Genomic DNA, 16,409 nt, shown 5'->3' with positions numbered 1-16,409 from the left:
AATCATAAATATTTGAGTTCCTGCGAGGTTCCAAAAAGGTTTTGTAAACGTGGAATCAATTTTATTTTTTTTATTTTTTATTTTTTAATTAATTTATTCATATTACATCTCAGTTGTTAGCTCATCCCATGTATCCTCCCATTCCTCCCTTCCTCCCACTTCCCCCCTACTCCCCTCCCCTCCCCTAAGTCTGTGTCTGAGGGGGACCTCCTCCCCCTGAATATGCTCATACGGTATCAAGTCTCTCCTTGGTAACCTATTATCTTTCTTCTGAGTGCCACCAGGCATCTCCATCCAAGGGACATGTTCAAATATGGGGCACCAGAATTTTTGTGAAAGTTAGATCTCCTTCTCCACTCAACAGTGGAGAATGTCCATCGGCTAGTCTGGGTAGGGGTTCAAGGTTTTTACTGCCTATTTTTTCCTTGGCTGTTGCCACAGTTTGCAGAGGACCCCAGGGCCCAGACTCGCCGGTAGTTTTCCAGGACCCGCTGGATCCTTCTATTTCCTCTTTCTCCCAGGCTTCTCACACCTAAAGTTTCAATAGAATGTCCTCTCCTCTTACCCACTATCCTGGTAGGTACAGTTTTTCATGGGGACGTACACCTTGGACTAGTGTCTCGATATAAGTGAGTATATACCATTTAGCTCTTTTTGCTTCTGTGTGAACTCACTCATTATGACAATTTCTAGTTCAATCCATTTGTCCACAAATTTTGGAAATTCCTTGTTTTTAATAGCTGAGTAGTATTCCATAGTGTAAATGTACCACAGTTTCTTTATCCATTCTTCTATTGAGGGACACGTTGGTTGTTTCCAAGTTCTGGCTATTATGAATAAGGCAGCTATGAACATGGTTGAGCATATGTCCCTGTTGTGTGGTAGTGCATCCTCTGGGTATATTCCAAGGAGTGGAATAGCTGGGTCTTGAGGAAGCCCTATTCCCATTTTTCTGAGAAAGCACCAGATAGCTTTCCAAAGTGGTTGTACTAGTTTGCATTCCCACCAGCAATGCAGGAGTGTTCCTCTTTCTCCACACCCTCGCCAGCATGAGGTGTCAGTTGAGTTATTGATCTTAGCCATTCTGATGGGTGTAAGATGGAATCTCAGTGTCGTTTTGATTTGCATTTCTCTGATGACTAAGGAGGTCAAGCATTTCTTTAAGTGTTTCTCAGCCATTTGATATTCCTCTGTTGAGAATTCTCTGTTTAGCTCTGCGCCCCATTTCTCTATTGGGTTATTTGGTTTGGTGGTGTTTAATTTCTTGAGTTCTTTATATATTTTGGATATTAGACCTTTGTCAGATGAAGAGTTGGTCTGCCTCTTCTTTGTCCTATGGAGGCTCCTCTTACTCATGAGACTTGATGGGCAGCTCTGCCCTGAGGTGGTGGGCTCTTACACCACTTTCCCTAAACCCCCCTCTTGTGGATAGAATCAAACCTGCATATCAGGGGAGGGCTTAGAGTTCCAGGCTTGTTTATGGAAGACAGGAAATCTGTCCTTTTCCCTAATCCAGCCTTTTTATAAGAATCGATCATGCATGGCAGCTGTCATCAGATGGCTCCTGACTTAATAGCCAGAAAGCAAAGAATACTGGTGCACAAGTCTATTCAGGTGAAGCAGGAGACTATGTAGGAGCATACTGTGGGGAAGGATTACATAGTTGTTCCAAAGGATCCAATAATGGGCAGAGGTCACACACTCAAAGTCAAGGTGCATGCAATCAAGTTTAAAATAAATCTGAACTGTAGAGGCCATGTAGAAACTTCCATAGTCCAGGGGCCCTGGCTCTTGTTCTTCAGGAGATCGTCGGCTGTAGCACTTCATGGATACGTGGAAAGCAATACCCAGGGCCGGAGAGGTGGATGCCAACGTGACATGCAGCTTAGACTCTACGTCTGATGTGTGGGTAGAGACTAGGCCTTCCTCTTCACGAAGGAGCTGTGCATGGCAGGGCATCATGCTAAAGGGTCTGACATGGTGTAATGGGAAGTAGCCTGATGCCAACAAGGACAACCACAGTCCTTACAAGTACAGGCTCCCTCTGCATGGGAGCTGAAGTCATTTCTAGATCCTGCCCACTAGAGAGAAAGACAATCACAGACCAGGATCACCCCATGTTAGGTCTTCTTTAAGGTTGACTCTTAACTCAAAGTGACAGACTCTTGGCCTTTAGCAGAGGCTGAGGTGAGGTGGAGGGACTTCTCCCATGACTGAGTTCTTTTAAACAATCACTACCATGTAGCAGAGAAATGGATTCTCTTCCTCTTTGATGTTTTATTTATGTCACTGCAAGTAAGGAGTTATTAAATATTATAGTAAGCATCATATATTATTACTATTTTATAATACAATGTTATATTATACAACATATAATATTATATATTGTATAACATACTATGTTATGCAATATTATATTATACAACAACATTTTGTTTTATTACATAGTTTACATCCTTTTTTAATTTTATATATTGTATGCATCAATTTGTATTCAGAAAAATTAATTTAAAAACAAATTTTAAAAAGCAAATAGGATATTACACAAAGTAACATTGGCATGACACTTGGATGTATTTCATGGCTAATAGAAAGTTTTAAAATTTGGGGTCTAAAGTTTTCAGAAAGAAATGAATATTTAGTCACTATCTGAGTAGTTTAATGGAAAATTCAAACCAAACAGTGCAGTTCTTAAGCCTGAATGCCACATACCTCATGGTGTCGCTTTACTTTAAGTTGACTTTCAACTCTCCAAGTCAGCATATCTATCTGTCTGTCTGTCTGTCTGTCTATCTTGTATCTATCTATCATCTATCTTCTGAAGCAACTGCAAGAGGTATTGGCAATATTGGTGAATGAAATTGATTCATAAAAATTAAAATGTTTACAGTTCAGGCATTCCTTTAATAAGCTCTTTGTAACAGAAATAACTCTGAAAACGAACACCAAAATAACTATATAAAGAACAGAATGTAATATATAAGAAAAACATTAACTATATTACTTTATCATATATATTTCAAAAAATTATGCTTCATAAAATTCTCAATATTGGCATAGATGGCATGGATCTCTGTTTGGGATTAAACCACAGACTTGTTATAATCCAATTCTGTTACCAAGGAATGAACTTGATCTACTATTTGGGTTTCTAGTCATTCTTCCTAACATATAACAAACAGCAGTGGCCAACCATGGTGCTCTAATGCCACATTTGGAAGGTATTTCTGAAGCTTTCTCAGCATTATGATCCCAGGAACTCAGTACAAAGAATTACCGAGTGATCAGGGTAGGCAACAAGTCGGGCTGTGTTAGTCATTCTTTATTTTCGTTAGTCTTCCTCTTTCTATTTTAAGCTGCCTAGCACAGTGCAGTATAGTGCCAAGTAAAGAAGACGATTCCAAGAGAGTGCAATGGTGGAGCCTGGTTTCTGACTCTTCGCATTGCATATTCACGTGTGATGTTGGATGTGGCAACTAAGGCCATAGAATCGTAGGGTTATGCAGGACATTTTCCTGTGTAAGATACAAAGGAAAGGAAAAAGGGTGGGTGAGTCAGGAAGCAGGGAGGTAATGGGAAGTTGAAAATGACATCAGATACTGAGCTATAGGGAACTAGAAACAGAAAACGATGGTAAGTGTGTAGGAATGATTTAAGTTAGCACTGATGAGTGAACTTGCTAATTCCAGCAAGCAACTGTGTGTGATCCTAAAAAGAGACAGAAATGGAGGCTTGGGAAGAGGGAGAAGTGCCTGGGAAGAAGAAAGAAGCATCCACTAGGCAGGTAGGTGTGGCCACGCTTGGGGACAGCCTGTGAGCATGTGCACTCGGGAACTGGGCTACAGAAGGGACACTGAGCTCATGCAGACATAAGGTTTGCTCAAGGTCAGTGGGAAACAGAGGAAGGCAGAAAAGGAAACAGAGGGAATTTGCCAGGGAATTCCAGGTGGCAGAGACATAGAAAGTGTGAGACAGGCTGAGTGAAGAAAATAAGACCACAAATGCATCACTCATTGGATTTGGCCCAGTTGAGGCCACAGGTCATCACGAGATGAAAGCTTTGAGTATCTTTCTACTTCCCCCGCACAAGCTTCCTCCATTTCTCTCTTTCTATGATGTACCCAGTAGAGGAGCAATGCCACAACCACCTTAGGATGCTCCATCCTCGGGCTTCTCTGGCTAAGCATCGACAAGGCAGCATTCTCCTTTCTTTAAGTGTTTTCCCTTGGCCGATGTGAAAACTAAAATCTACCCCTGCTCACCTATGACCCTTCACTGCTCTCACCTAGGACCCTTCACTGCTCTCCCCTGCTCACCTAGGACCCTTCACTGCTCTCCCCTGCTCACCTAGGACCCTTCACTGCTCTCCCCTGCTCACCTAGGACCCTTCACTGCTCTCCCTGCCTCCTCCTGTTTACCCATCTTCTTTGCTGGCTTCCCCATGGCAGAAAAAGTTGGGCCAAGTATTATGCTTGATTTTTTCTCTCACTTTAGTTTTTTTCCAACATTGCTTTAAACAGTAACTATTTCCACACTGTTATTTATAATGCTAATTTTTGAGGTCCTATTTCAGATGCCTATCTGAAATTTTTGCTCTGGTATCTTAAATGCTTAAATACAACAGTTCTGAAGCCACATTCAGATTAGCCTCCATGTGATTGCAGTGGGTGCAGCAGACCCTCCTCTCCGTTCCCTAGCTCACAGCATGCCCATCCTTTCTGTTGTTTAAAACTTAAAAACAGACATCAATCTTACCATTCCATCTTTTCTCTGCTATCAACTTTCTCATAAAGTCTGGCTGCTTTTATTCCGTGTCAGGTCCCCACTCTCTGCTACCCCCAGCTTAGTTCAAGAGTCTCTCGCTTAGCACCATCTTCATGGCAGTGATTTTATTTCATGGTATTGATTTATTTCATGGCAGTGATTTATTGTTTCATACAATGCCCTCATGGCTGTTGGTGCATTTCCCACTGAACAGTGAGGTAGGAAGCCCATCTCTCGTGAATCTCAGGTGCTAGTTAGCAAGTGTGGTGTCCAATGAGCAATAGTCCATGTGTCCTGTGAGCAAGGTCACTAAGGTAAGGCAGCCTTCCTGTGTGTGATGGATGACTGGGGGTGGGATCTGTAACAAACCAGGCACAGATATGGCAACTCCTGATAACCTGGTGGCTTTAGCCTTCCAGTCACCTTGGCCCAGGCCCAAATAGTGAGTGACTCTATTACTGTCTGTGAGAGAATCAGCCATTCACTCCCTGTTTTGATTCTTCTCAGGTAAAGCAACATGCCTTATGCAGGGTCCTACGTCATTCTTTCTTTTTCTATATCCCAGGCCTGAATGTCTGTCTAGAGGAGAGAAAGATTTCATCTTTAAGCTCAGCACAAATGGCCCCTCTAATCTTGTGATTTGGAGGCAGTTTGTAGGGCAACAACTATAGTTGTCACATGAATATGTCTTACCTTTACACGTTTTTAACTTGCTAGCATAAGCTCTCAACTTCAAACTTCTGCATCTGTCTCTGCTCTCAGTTAAGGAACCCAGGCTGGCCTTGAACTCACAGAGATCTGTCTGCTTCTGACAGCCAAGTGCTGGGATTAAAGTTGTGATCCACCACCTCCTGGAAGGATTAGAATTCTTACTGTGTCCCTGAGGCCTGCAATGTGTGTCCATCCTGGTCTTGCAGCACTTGCCCTTTGCTCAGTTCTTCAGAAACTCTGGATTTCTTTCAGTTCCCTGAACTCTGCTCTTTCTGCCACAGTGTGCCACTGTTCTCATGGTCCCACGCTCACTGTTCCTGACAATCTGTCCACAGATCATCACAGACATGTCAGAGTTCCTCATGGAGAAAGACCTTCACTACAAGGTCAGATTTTCTTGTCTTTCCTCTTGGTGTCCCATGCATGTCCAGCATGGTGCTGTCACTCTTCCAGGAAATTTAAGCTTTTCTGTGAAGGCAGTAGCAAGACATAGGGACTTTGGATACAGTGTTTGTACTGCTAACTGAGTGACAGCATATAAAATGGATTCAATTAAGAATCAGGAATACATTTTTACATGTTGGGGTTTTTTATTACTTAGTGTTTTTCTGTAACACATATCTGAATAGACAATTTCTAAGGAGGAAAGGGTATTATTTTGAGGTGTAACTGTTTGGTGCTTTGGTTTTGGGCCTATAGGGAGGGAGCACATGGTGTTGGGGAACACATGGTGTTGGAAAGCAAGATGGAGAAGAAGATACAAGTCATGGTGGTTGGGTATTTTCTAGAGAGATATAACCAAGAGAAGGAATGTTATTACAAATGGGATGGGTTAGGTTGGCTTACACGATACAGGCTGAGTAGTCTCACCATGGTTGTCTGTCTGGGGAAGTGAGGTACGAAATAGCCTCTTAGCCTACAAAGAAGACCTAGAGGATGTCTAGAGACCCAGTGTCATGCTGTCTCCATTGGAAGAAACTGGCTTCCTATAGCAGGAAAGATGGAAACAGAACTAGGTGGACGGGTTGAACAGTAAGGAGCAGAGGGGGCTCTCATCTCAGCCCTCTACATATCTGCTAGAAGACACTGTCCATGTGAGGGAGGCTCTTAACCCTTCAGAAAATACCATCCCAGACACCAGATACAATAAAAGTCATAGCCAAGTCTACCCCATGTCACATGATACTCACCAACATCTCCAAATGGGAAACAGTAAGGCTACAGTCTTGCCTAATATGATATAACCATAAAGCCTGCAGCCAAGAATGCTTTAGTTCTCTAAGACCAGATAACAAAGTACTGTAAAAATGTATTTATCTCTTTATTTACTTTATGTACATACATGTCTACCTGAGTGCATACATGTATATCACATATGTACAGGAAGGAGCACAAGAAGGGCAGAAGATGCAACAGATGCCTCAGAACTGCAGCCACAGACAGCACTGATTGACTGTGTGGGTGCTGGGAACTGAACTTTGTCCTCTGCACAGGCAGTAAGCACCTTGACCACTGAGCCATCTCTGCAGCCCAGAGGACTCTTGTGGAAACCTTAGTCCTTCAGGATTCTGTATCTTAAATATGATAAATATAGATTTATAACAGTTAATTACTGATACTATGTCAATTGATGTCACATTACATGATAAAGAAACAGAGAAAAGAAAACACAAATCTGTTTAATGCATGTGTATAAATTCATAAATAAAAAAATGGTGATCACAATCCTTTCACTAATTGGTCACGTGGCTTAGATGGTATTTATAGCTATCTTCCTCTACTACCTAGTCTATATTTCTTCCATCCTCAGCCAGCTCCTCAGGGGCTCTTGGCAGTGTACCTGGACTAGTGACCCACAGTTCATTCCTGAGGGGTTTAAGCCATTTATTATCTTACCTGGATTGGGTTGTTGTAGTTCCCAATTGATCTGAATCACAGGACATGGCAAAATCCTGAAAAATTTGTTACAGTCCAGGCACTTCTCTGAAGCAGTGGCCCAGATCCCCCCTGGTGGTCTGGACCAGTCACTCCTAAAAGCAACCACTCCTTACTCAGTTGGTTGTCTTTTGGGCACCAAGAGCCTGAAGTTGTCAGAGGATGTCTGAAGTCCTCACTTCTAGTTCAATAGAATATTTGGGGTACACCTGCAAAAGTTCACCTTGTGGAATAAAATCATACAGGCAGCAAAGCACATACTAATGGGAACAGGATGGGATAATGTTGCCCATGGGTCACTATGGATGGTGATGGGTTGTGTCTTTCTCATTTTCATTCCTGGCTGTAGGAGAAACTGTACCATATGCAGGATTCTGATGCAGAGTAGACAGAGCCTTTTGGAGAAGCTGTCCCAGCCTTCCAGGCTACTTTCACTTCTCACTGCTCTAACTATATTGCAAAAATTCCATTTCAGCATTTCTTAAGACAAACTGCCCCAGGATGATGGGGGACACAGTAAGGATTCTGTGAAAATGGGCCCACTGTGATCTTCTTTGTTTGTCAAATAAGGTTTTTTGTTTTAGCCTGTAGTAGTAGTAGTAGTAGTAGTAGTTGCTGTTTTCAAGAGAAATGCTGTATGGAGTAGTAAGATGGGAAATAAGTCATCCTGTTAAGTCCATGGATGGTTATATTGGTTGAAGCATTACACAGAGGAGAGGCAAAGCCACACAAGAATAAGTGTGTCAGTGAAGACAAAAATCGCACTTCTTTGATGAAAGAGGGCCAAGTTCCTTAACATGACACCAGGTTCCTGGCTAGGCACCCTGGGAAATGGTGCCATGTTGGCCGCTCAATATTGGTCTCTGCTGTTGGCATGCCTGGCCTCAGCAACAGTCGTATCCTGGTCAGCCTTGGTGGGTGGAAGTCCGTGTTGTCAGTTCTAGGCATAACCTCCAACCCTGACACCATGGCTACTTTCCTGACAGCCCCACTGGAAAAGGACAGAGATGGCCATGGAAAGAGGTTGACAGTATTTATGTGAAACCCAGGTAACTTTACATCCTTTGGCCTTTTGGAGAGATCTGCCGGGTACAGTCCTCCAGATGTCTTTTCTCATCTGTTTTCCAAGCTTTCTTCTAAGCCACTGACCACTGCTTACAGCTGTGAATCAGTGAATCAGTATAGAGTCAGACATCTGGCCATTTTCCTGGGAAACAAAGTAAGAAATCGGTTGTATGTCAGGGTCCCACAGTTCTGTAGGTGACATGTCCTCCACGACTCCTCTCTCTCTCTCTCTCTATTTCTCTTCCACACCTTTTAAACGGTTCCACTACCTCCTTGTAATGTTGCCAGCCAAATATCGATCAAACTTTAACAGAGGGATCACTGGGCAACAGTTGTTTAACAAAAGCAGGGGGTTTTGTTTGTTTGTTTATTTCTCATTTGATTGGCGTCTGTTTCCCATAATAGGCAGTCAGCACCTCTAGGAAAGAGGCCATGGCTATTATTTTTGTTGTTTCCAGTAATGTTCATGTTGTAGTGCATGCAGCTAAACACGTTATACACACAGAGAGTGTATTTGTCGAAAGAGTAAAGAAGCCTTAGCAGCCAACTTAAGAGGACCTTAAAAGGACTTCTTAACTACTGGGCCATATTCAGTAGCTCAAGGAAAGGGCAAGACAGAAAGACAAGCAACTCTAAGTAATCCCCTCCTGAATAAATTGCTGCCTTGTTGGAGACACAGGACACATTTAAATACTTCTACAGGCTGGCTGAGCTTCCATTTTGTGGTTGTCATTGTGGTGGGCACTTCTGCTCTTTGCTTTGTCCTTCAAACCCCAGCGAGGCAAGTATTGCTATAATTCATTTTTTTCTTTCAAATGGGAGAACCCAGGCCTGTGGAGACAGAATAACTAGACCAGTGCACTCTAGTTACTAAGTGACCGGGCATGACGTGAACCATGGACTCTTATTGGCATAAGCAGGATGGAAACATCGTGATGCTTCTGGTAGATGATGCTTTGGGAAGAGGACAAATCAGAAGTGAAGCAGGTCAGATCAAGTTTATAGGGCTTGCAATTGTTCCCATTTGTATACAGTGGCATCACCTAAGTAACCTTGAGAATACTATGATGAAAATTAACCCCTCACCATCCAGAGGATAGTAACCGATATGGGATCAGACCCATTAGTGTAAACAGTTGGAAAACTGAGTATGGATATTCACAGGGTTCAGGTAATGTGAGACAAGGAAGAGCTCTCTCAGGCTCCGTGCAGCTGTGTCACGAAGCTTTCAGAGGACCATGACATGTGAGCTGTTTTACTAGACTGAGATTCAATTTAGGAGTCATAATTTCCTGCCTTTGAATGGCTAGTAATCCAAATTGTGTTACTGGGTGGTTTTTATGTGGGTTTATTGTATTTCTGAGGTTAGTAGTATGGGTGGTCAGCACACACCTTCCTGCACAGGATCCAATGACAAACTTTGGCACTGACATTCCAAGAGATTCTAAACTCAGTTGCTTTAATAGGCCCCCAACCCTTGCTCTGTGTGCACATAAACTCTGGAGGGCCTGCGGGGACCCTAGGGAGACCTGACTTCATCAAGGAAGAACCCTCAGGCACTTCTGGTTTTCCCATGCACAGAGGCAGTGCTCCTGACATGTAGTACATGCTGCCCCTGCCCTCACTGATACTAGAGACCGAGATCAGTGGTGTGCACAGCTCCCCAGGTCCTGAGCCCCAAGTATGGGCCCCAGGCCAAGGAGGAAACAGCTGTGATTCCCAGTGGGCTGCATGGGCTGAGGCCCTGGGGCTGCACAGAGAGAAAGTTGTTTTGGCTCAGTGATTAGGGGCTGGGAAGTCTGAAGCCTCCTGTGGTTATTGGCTTTTGCAACCTATGAGATCTTTTCCTGGAAATGCTAGTACTGGACAGGCTTGAGGCAGAGTTGGGGAACATAAGATTTTCAGGAAGCATTTTCATACATGTGCTGACAGATCTCACTTGGCCTGGGAAGGCTCTGTTGAGAAATCCTGCTCTGAGAGTCCATCCCGCAGGGATGTACCTCAATGTCTGCGGGATGGTGAGGTTCCCCGGCCTTTTAGAGTTAATCACACGGCAGAGGGGAGCACAGCTTGTTCTCTGTGAGGGATGAAGAACTGTTGCCCAACAGGAAGTTGGCTTTGATTCAAGCTCACCACCTACACTCACTTGTCAAAACACTAGCGTGAGTCGCTGAGTTAGACTTCTTTTCAAACATGTTCTCGTCAGTGAGGTAGTAGCCAGACCTACGACCACACAATTCCAATTTTATAAAGTGTTCTTTGTACTGGAATGTCACTACATCTTTCTACACAACCCTGTCAGTGCCTTTGTCATATTTATATTGCAGGTGCAGTTTTGGTAATATTACTTTGCTCTGCTAAGTGGTGGAGCCAGGGACCCGAGCCCCAGTCATCTCCTTGTAGCACTAAGTGTTTTTGGTCCTTCCTGGTTTCCTAGGACTTTCTTCCTTACTTTGTAAAGCTTCTTCAGATCCATCCTTTTATCATCCTGCTCTAAGGACCACTATCTCTAATCTACCAGGCACCTTCTCTTCCATGAAGAATATAATCCTGAGCATTTTCATGTACCCAGGTAGACTTGTAGTATATGTCTAAATTCATGTTGAGAAAGATTATTTTGTTTTTATTGGGGAAAGATATGACTGAGAGCAATGGCAGCTGTTTTCATTAAAGTCGAAGATATGAGATAAGGGTTAGAAGAAGGGGGGCACGTGCTGCAGCTGGAGGGGTGAGAGTGGAGAGAGGGGGAGATAGCAGATATGGGCGGGGAGAGGAGAGGACGCAGTGGGACCTGAGGTGAGAGAGGCCCTGACCTGAAGGAGCTGTGGATGGAAACGCTCCACAGTGTGCAATGAGGCCCTGCAATCCCCACTCACACCCCAATGTCTAAGCACAGTGTGTGAGCTGAGGGATGCTCACCCATCAGGGGATCTGAGAGGAAGTAGCTCTGTCTTGTGCTGCGTGGGAAGCACAGCGCGAAGTCATAGGGAGAGGCACTCCCTGTCAGTAGCAGCTTTGAGCTTTTCCCTTGGAGCCTGCAGTATCAAAGCAAAGCCCTGTTGCTGGATAGGAGGAACTTCTTCCCTGAGATACAGTGCAGGTTAGCTCCCTAGGTCAACAGGCAATGCTCCACAGGACTAGATGATTGATTTGAGGGATCAGAAGTGCTTTGGTTAGTTAGGTTTACCTCTGTCTTCACAGTGGTGGGCAGTGGGGAGCTGGCAAACAAACTCTGTGCTCATCTCTGATAGAAATTCCTCAGTTAGATTCGCTTTCAGATCCTTTGAGGGTTGCAGAGATGCTTCAGAGGTTAAGGGCACTGGGTGCTCTTCCAGAAGATCCATGTTTGATCCCTGGCATTCACATATTGGCTCACAACTGTCGGTCACTACAATTCCAAGGGATTAGACATCCTCCTCTGAGCTCGGAGGGTTGCTGCACACACATGGTGCACTTACATACTCTGGCACAAATACACAATATATCAGCAAATTCATAAATATTATAAGTTCCTCTGAAGGCAGACCTAGACGTAGAAAACATGGACTTATCTTAGTTTCAACATCAATATTCACTTAGTCAGTTAAATGTATAAGAAGAAGATTAAAATAATATGGCATTTTTAAGTTTAGCACATTTTAAAAACTTATAACACACGGCTATCCATTGGCAAATTTACCAGGCCAAAATATCTCTATTTTAAACTCTACTCATCACTGTAATGTGTCTGAATTTCCTTCTTAAGTACTTTGACTAACACCTTCCCAAATAATGAATTAAAGCTACCCTTTCTTAAGAATTTCAATGTTAAAGGCTTAAAAGATGTATATAAACTTAGGAAGAATTTCACTTAACATTACAAATCTAATAACCCCTTTTAAAAAAGAAAAAATTGAAGGGGTTAAAGATGGATTTTTCTTATTTTTTTGTCATAAAACAAAGTACTTCTGGGATTGTGATATGGCTCACATGTTGCTTTTCCAGCAGAGGACCCAAGTTCAAGTCCCCAAATGGTTCATAGCCATCTGTAACTCCACTTCCAAGAGGGATTCTATGCCTCTCTGGACTCTGATGGCCCCTTCACATGTGCATATAAACTCATGCAGGTTCACACACATAAATAAAAGCAGAATCAGTTTAAAAAACATATAATTCTACTGAAAAAAACTTTACAAAGCACACATAGTAATTTCCTATTTTGCTTATTTTAGCACATTTTCAGACTTTAATGATTCCTTTTGAATTCTATATAATGTATTTACTCTGATTGACTACTGTATTTTGGGTATCCACAGATCTCCTGAACACCACATGACCTTAGGTCAAGATGCTAGCACACAGAACAAGCAAAATGAAGATGCAGATGTCCCACCTCACCATGCAGAGTGTTTTAAGTTGTTAGAAGCCAAAGAATCAGGGCCTATAGAGTTGCCCTGTGAAGGTTCCACAGAAACCAAGTGCTCACAAAGGTAACCTTAGTGGGTCCTAAGGCACGTGCCTGTAACCTTAGCTCACAGGAAGCTGAGGAAGGCAGATTTTGAGTTTGAAGCCTGAAGTACAAGCAAAACCCATCTCAAACAAAGCAAAAAAAAGCAGAGTGAGAAGATAATAAATCATTAATCTAGTTGAGATAGAACATGAGACATTATGGAGATGAGAAAGTGAGATGGCTATAAATCATTATTTTCGTTTCTTGAGTCTCAGTCATTTCCTTTTTCCTTTCCTCTAGCACACATAGTGAGGAGGAAGCATCGAGCCATTCCCTGGGCAAACTGTATGTCACGTTGACAGTCTTGACCAGCAGCCTCAAGCCACTGTGTACACATGATGCCTTGTGCATTAGTCATGGTCCAAAGCTGTTGCCTTAAACAAGATCTCCATGTAATGCTGTTTTCTCAGGTAACAGTGCCTGGGTGGGCAAGCGCTTACTGAATGAAGGATGCAGCTGGACCATGAGGTTCCTGCCAGCTCACTGATGCTCATTCTTTGGAGTGTGGCCTTCACTGTGGTTGAGCTGGCCCAGCAAGGTCAGTGTGGTACCTTGTGCTGGAGGAGAATGTATTCAGCTCAAAATCTGATTCATGTGTAGTTTCCCAACCAGGACAGAGGGTTTGCTGAAATATGCCTGGGCAGAGGTACACATGTGCACTGGTCCCAACAAGGGAGCTTTCCTTTAAGATACCCATATGCATGCCAACCACAACCAACCCATTCTTCAATGTTTGTATGTTCCCTCGTTACTTCTGCGTCACCCTGAGTGGTGAAAAGAAGCAAAAGCTCATCTTGGCTTGTGGTTCTAATGGTTCTGTCCATGTATGTTTGGCTCCATGTCCTTGGGCAGAAAATCATGTAGACAAGAGGATGTGGCAGACACACATTTACCTCATTGTAGGGCAGAGACAGAGGGTGTCCAGGAAGGGGCTCAGGCAAGAGACAGCCCCACAGACATACTCCAAGGACCTACGTCCTCCAGAGACCCTGTGAGTGAGTTTTTACCATCTTCCCAATAAGGCCCTTTTTTTTTTTCTGTGAACGGACTCAGAAGTTAATCATCAATGAAGTCAGAGCCCTTCTCACTTAACTATTGTCGGGAAGGTCATCACAGGGGAACCCAGATCTGTGTTCCACTAATCTAGGCTTTTCCTCGTAAGCCAATCAAGCTGACAGTCAAGGTTAAATAGCGTATTTTCCTTTATGCCTTCTATGGGGGGATTATGGGTAATTATTACCTTACTCTACAATATGTTTCAGAATGCTTAGTACACCAGTTATTTGGGGCTAAGTTCTTATTAGGGAATCTGTTATTGCCCAGCATTGCCAGTGCTTGTCACAGTGTGATCATATCTTTCTACAGGTAAGGCACACATGGCTTATCTAGGATTCATGTGATTTTCCCCAAAGACTGAACAGAAGTCTTTTAGATGAAGTAAGTGTTTCTGGGAAGGAAATAAATTGAAAGACAAATGAACGCTTTTATGTAAAGGCCCCTTCTTATCTATGGGTTCCGTCCGAGTTTATTGAGAATTAGCGCATGGCTTTGGACATGCCCCATCCCACCTTCCCAAGGATCAGCGTCTGCACTGATGAAGAAGTTGGAGATGGGCATGTTCTAAGTGGCGCCTTCCTTCAGGGTCTGCCCTTTACCCCCCTCAACTTTGACTTCTGCAAACTTCGCATTAACTGATCTAACCTCACCAGTTGCCAGGAAGCTTATCTTATGTGGCAACACATCAGCTGATTTTCAAAAAGCATAATATTGTAGTTTTGATAGGCTGTTATTTGACAATGTGGTGTTACATAACAAGAGATGTGCTGGAAGCTGGGTCTCTGTAGCAGATGCTGCTAGGCTGATGGGCCTTCGTGAAGGAGACCAGCATTCCTCTCTGCTTTCACCTTCTCCCAAATGGAGGAACTGGAAAATTAATTCATCAAATGCCTAAGATGAAGTCCTTTCTGTTTTAATCAGTTTGGTATATAACAAATATAGGAAGAGTCCAAAACACATTTTTAGGATGGTATAGAATATACAGAATATTTAAGTGATTTTCACTGTTTATAACTTTTATTTTGGATATTGTGGTGTTTAACAATATTTATTTTCACTGACTTGCAAAAGTCTCTTGATTTGTTGGTAGCATTAAACACTAGCAGGAGTCAGGAAATTTATCCCCAGTTTTCATATGTGTTTTGATTTGTGTAGGAATTTATGTAAGTTCTAAGTGGAAAGTTACAGTTTTTCATTCCTGGAGGGAGATTTCCATTCATAAGATTTTATCAACACACAGAACTTCACACTACTATGTGGAAAGACTCTATGTCTTCATTGATCTCTTGTACCTTTTATCACACTGTGTTGCCTAGGTGACTATTGCCATGATGACAGGAACCATGGCTACTCCATGTTGTTTCTTACACTTCAGGCTCATGACATGGAAAGCAAGAGGTGACTTGTTCATGGTTCTTTAGGAAAAGCAGTAAAATGCCATCATGGAAGACAGCCTAGCGATAAAGCAGGCATGAGGCCCTGAGGTAGCAACCTAGAGATGTGCATGTGGTGCTGCACATGTGCCATCCAGCACTGGAGAGCAGGGGAGGCAAATTTCTGTGCGCACTGGGCAGCCTGCCTAGCCTACTTGGCCAGTTCTAGGCCACAGAGCATTGTCTCAAAAACAAGAAGGGCAGCGTCCCAGGGATTAACATCTGAAGTTCACCTAGGGCCTCTATACACATGCACATACACTCATGGCCACATACATACATGCACATACACTCATGCCCACATATGCACATACACTCATGCCCACATATGCACATGCCCATACAAATATGCCCACATATATACATGGACATACACACATGCCCACATATGCACATATATACGTATATACACATACTCACATATGCACATATATGCATATACATACACATGCATAGTTTAAAATTAACAGCTCAAAGAGCATGTGGGGAGCAAATGGGCTGTTTAAATACTTAGCATGGATGTTCATATTTGCACTTTGCACATGGAGGCTTGGACAATCTGGGATGCAGATGCTGGCAATGGACAATGAGGATTAAAGTTACGCCAAACACTGGAGATGACATCTGTGGAATGCTCATTAAGGGTTAGAAGGTTTCCAGGGAAAGCTTTTCTAGTCCAGAAACAACAGACATTTGGAGCATGTTCTGAGTCACACATGCCATAGTTCTCATTCCTGTCTATTTAAAACTCAGATTCATTAAGTTAAAGTGATGTCACCGAGGAAAAAGATTGTCCAGAAATAAGGGGCTGTGACCCCATCGCTCAAGAGGCAGAACCAGATTAACCAGAAGTTCCAGCCCGGAGTTCCTGGTGTTTATCCAGAACAGGAGCTGTCTGTTCACTTGAACTCCTGGGGAATCATGAGGACCATAACCCTCACTGAACCTGTCATAAA

The 16,409-nt window shown here is 43.1% G+C and overlaps 1 protein-coding gene across 1 annotated transcript in view; it reads left to right on the top strand.

Moving 5' to 3' along the window:
* The first annotated feature begins 3,647 nt into the window (after nt 1-3,647).
* The window catches only part of LOC311581044 (interleukin-1 receptor-like 1), a 50,956-nt gene continuing 38,194 nt past the window's right edge, over nt 3,648-16,409 (top strand). Inside the window, exon 1 of the mRNA XM_084752934.1 lies at nt 3,648-3,784. The gene's annotated coding sequence lies outside the window, so the exon portion shown is untranslated. The remainder of the gene's footprint in view (nt 3,785-16,409) is intronic.

This window comes from Acomys minous (genome assembly GCF_964271855.1).
Source record: "Acomys minous genome assembly, chromosome: 13".
Classification (NCBI taxonomy): domain Eukaryota; kingdom Metazoa; phylum Chordata; class Mammalia; order Rodentia; family Muridae; genus Acomys; species Acomys minous.
This window is presented reverse-complemented; position numbering and strand designations above follow the sequence as displayed.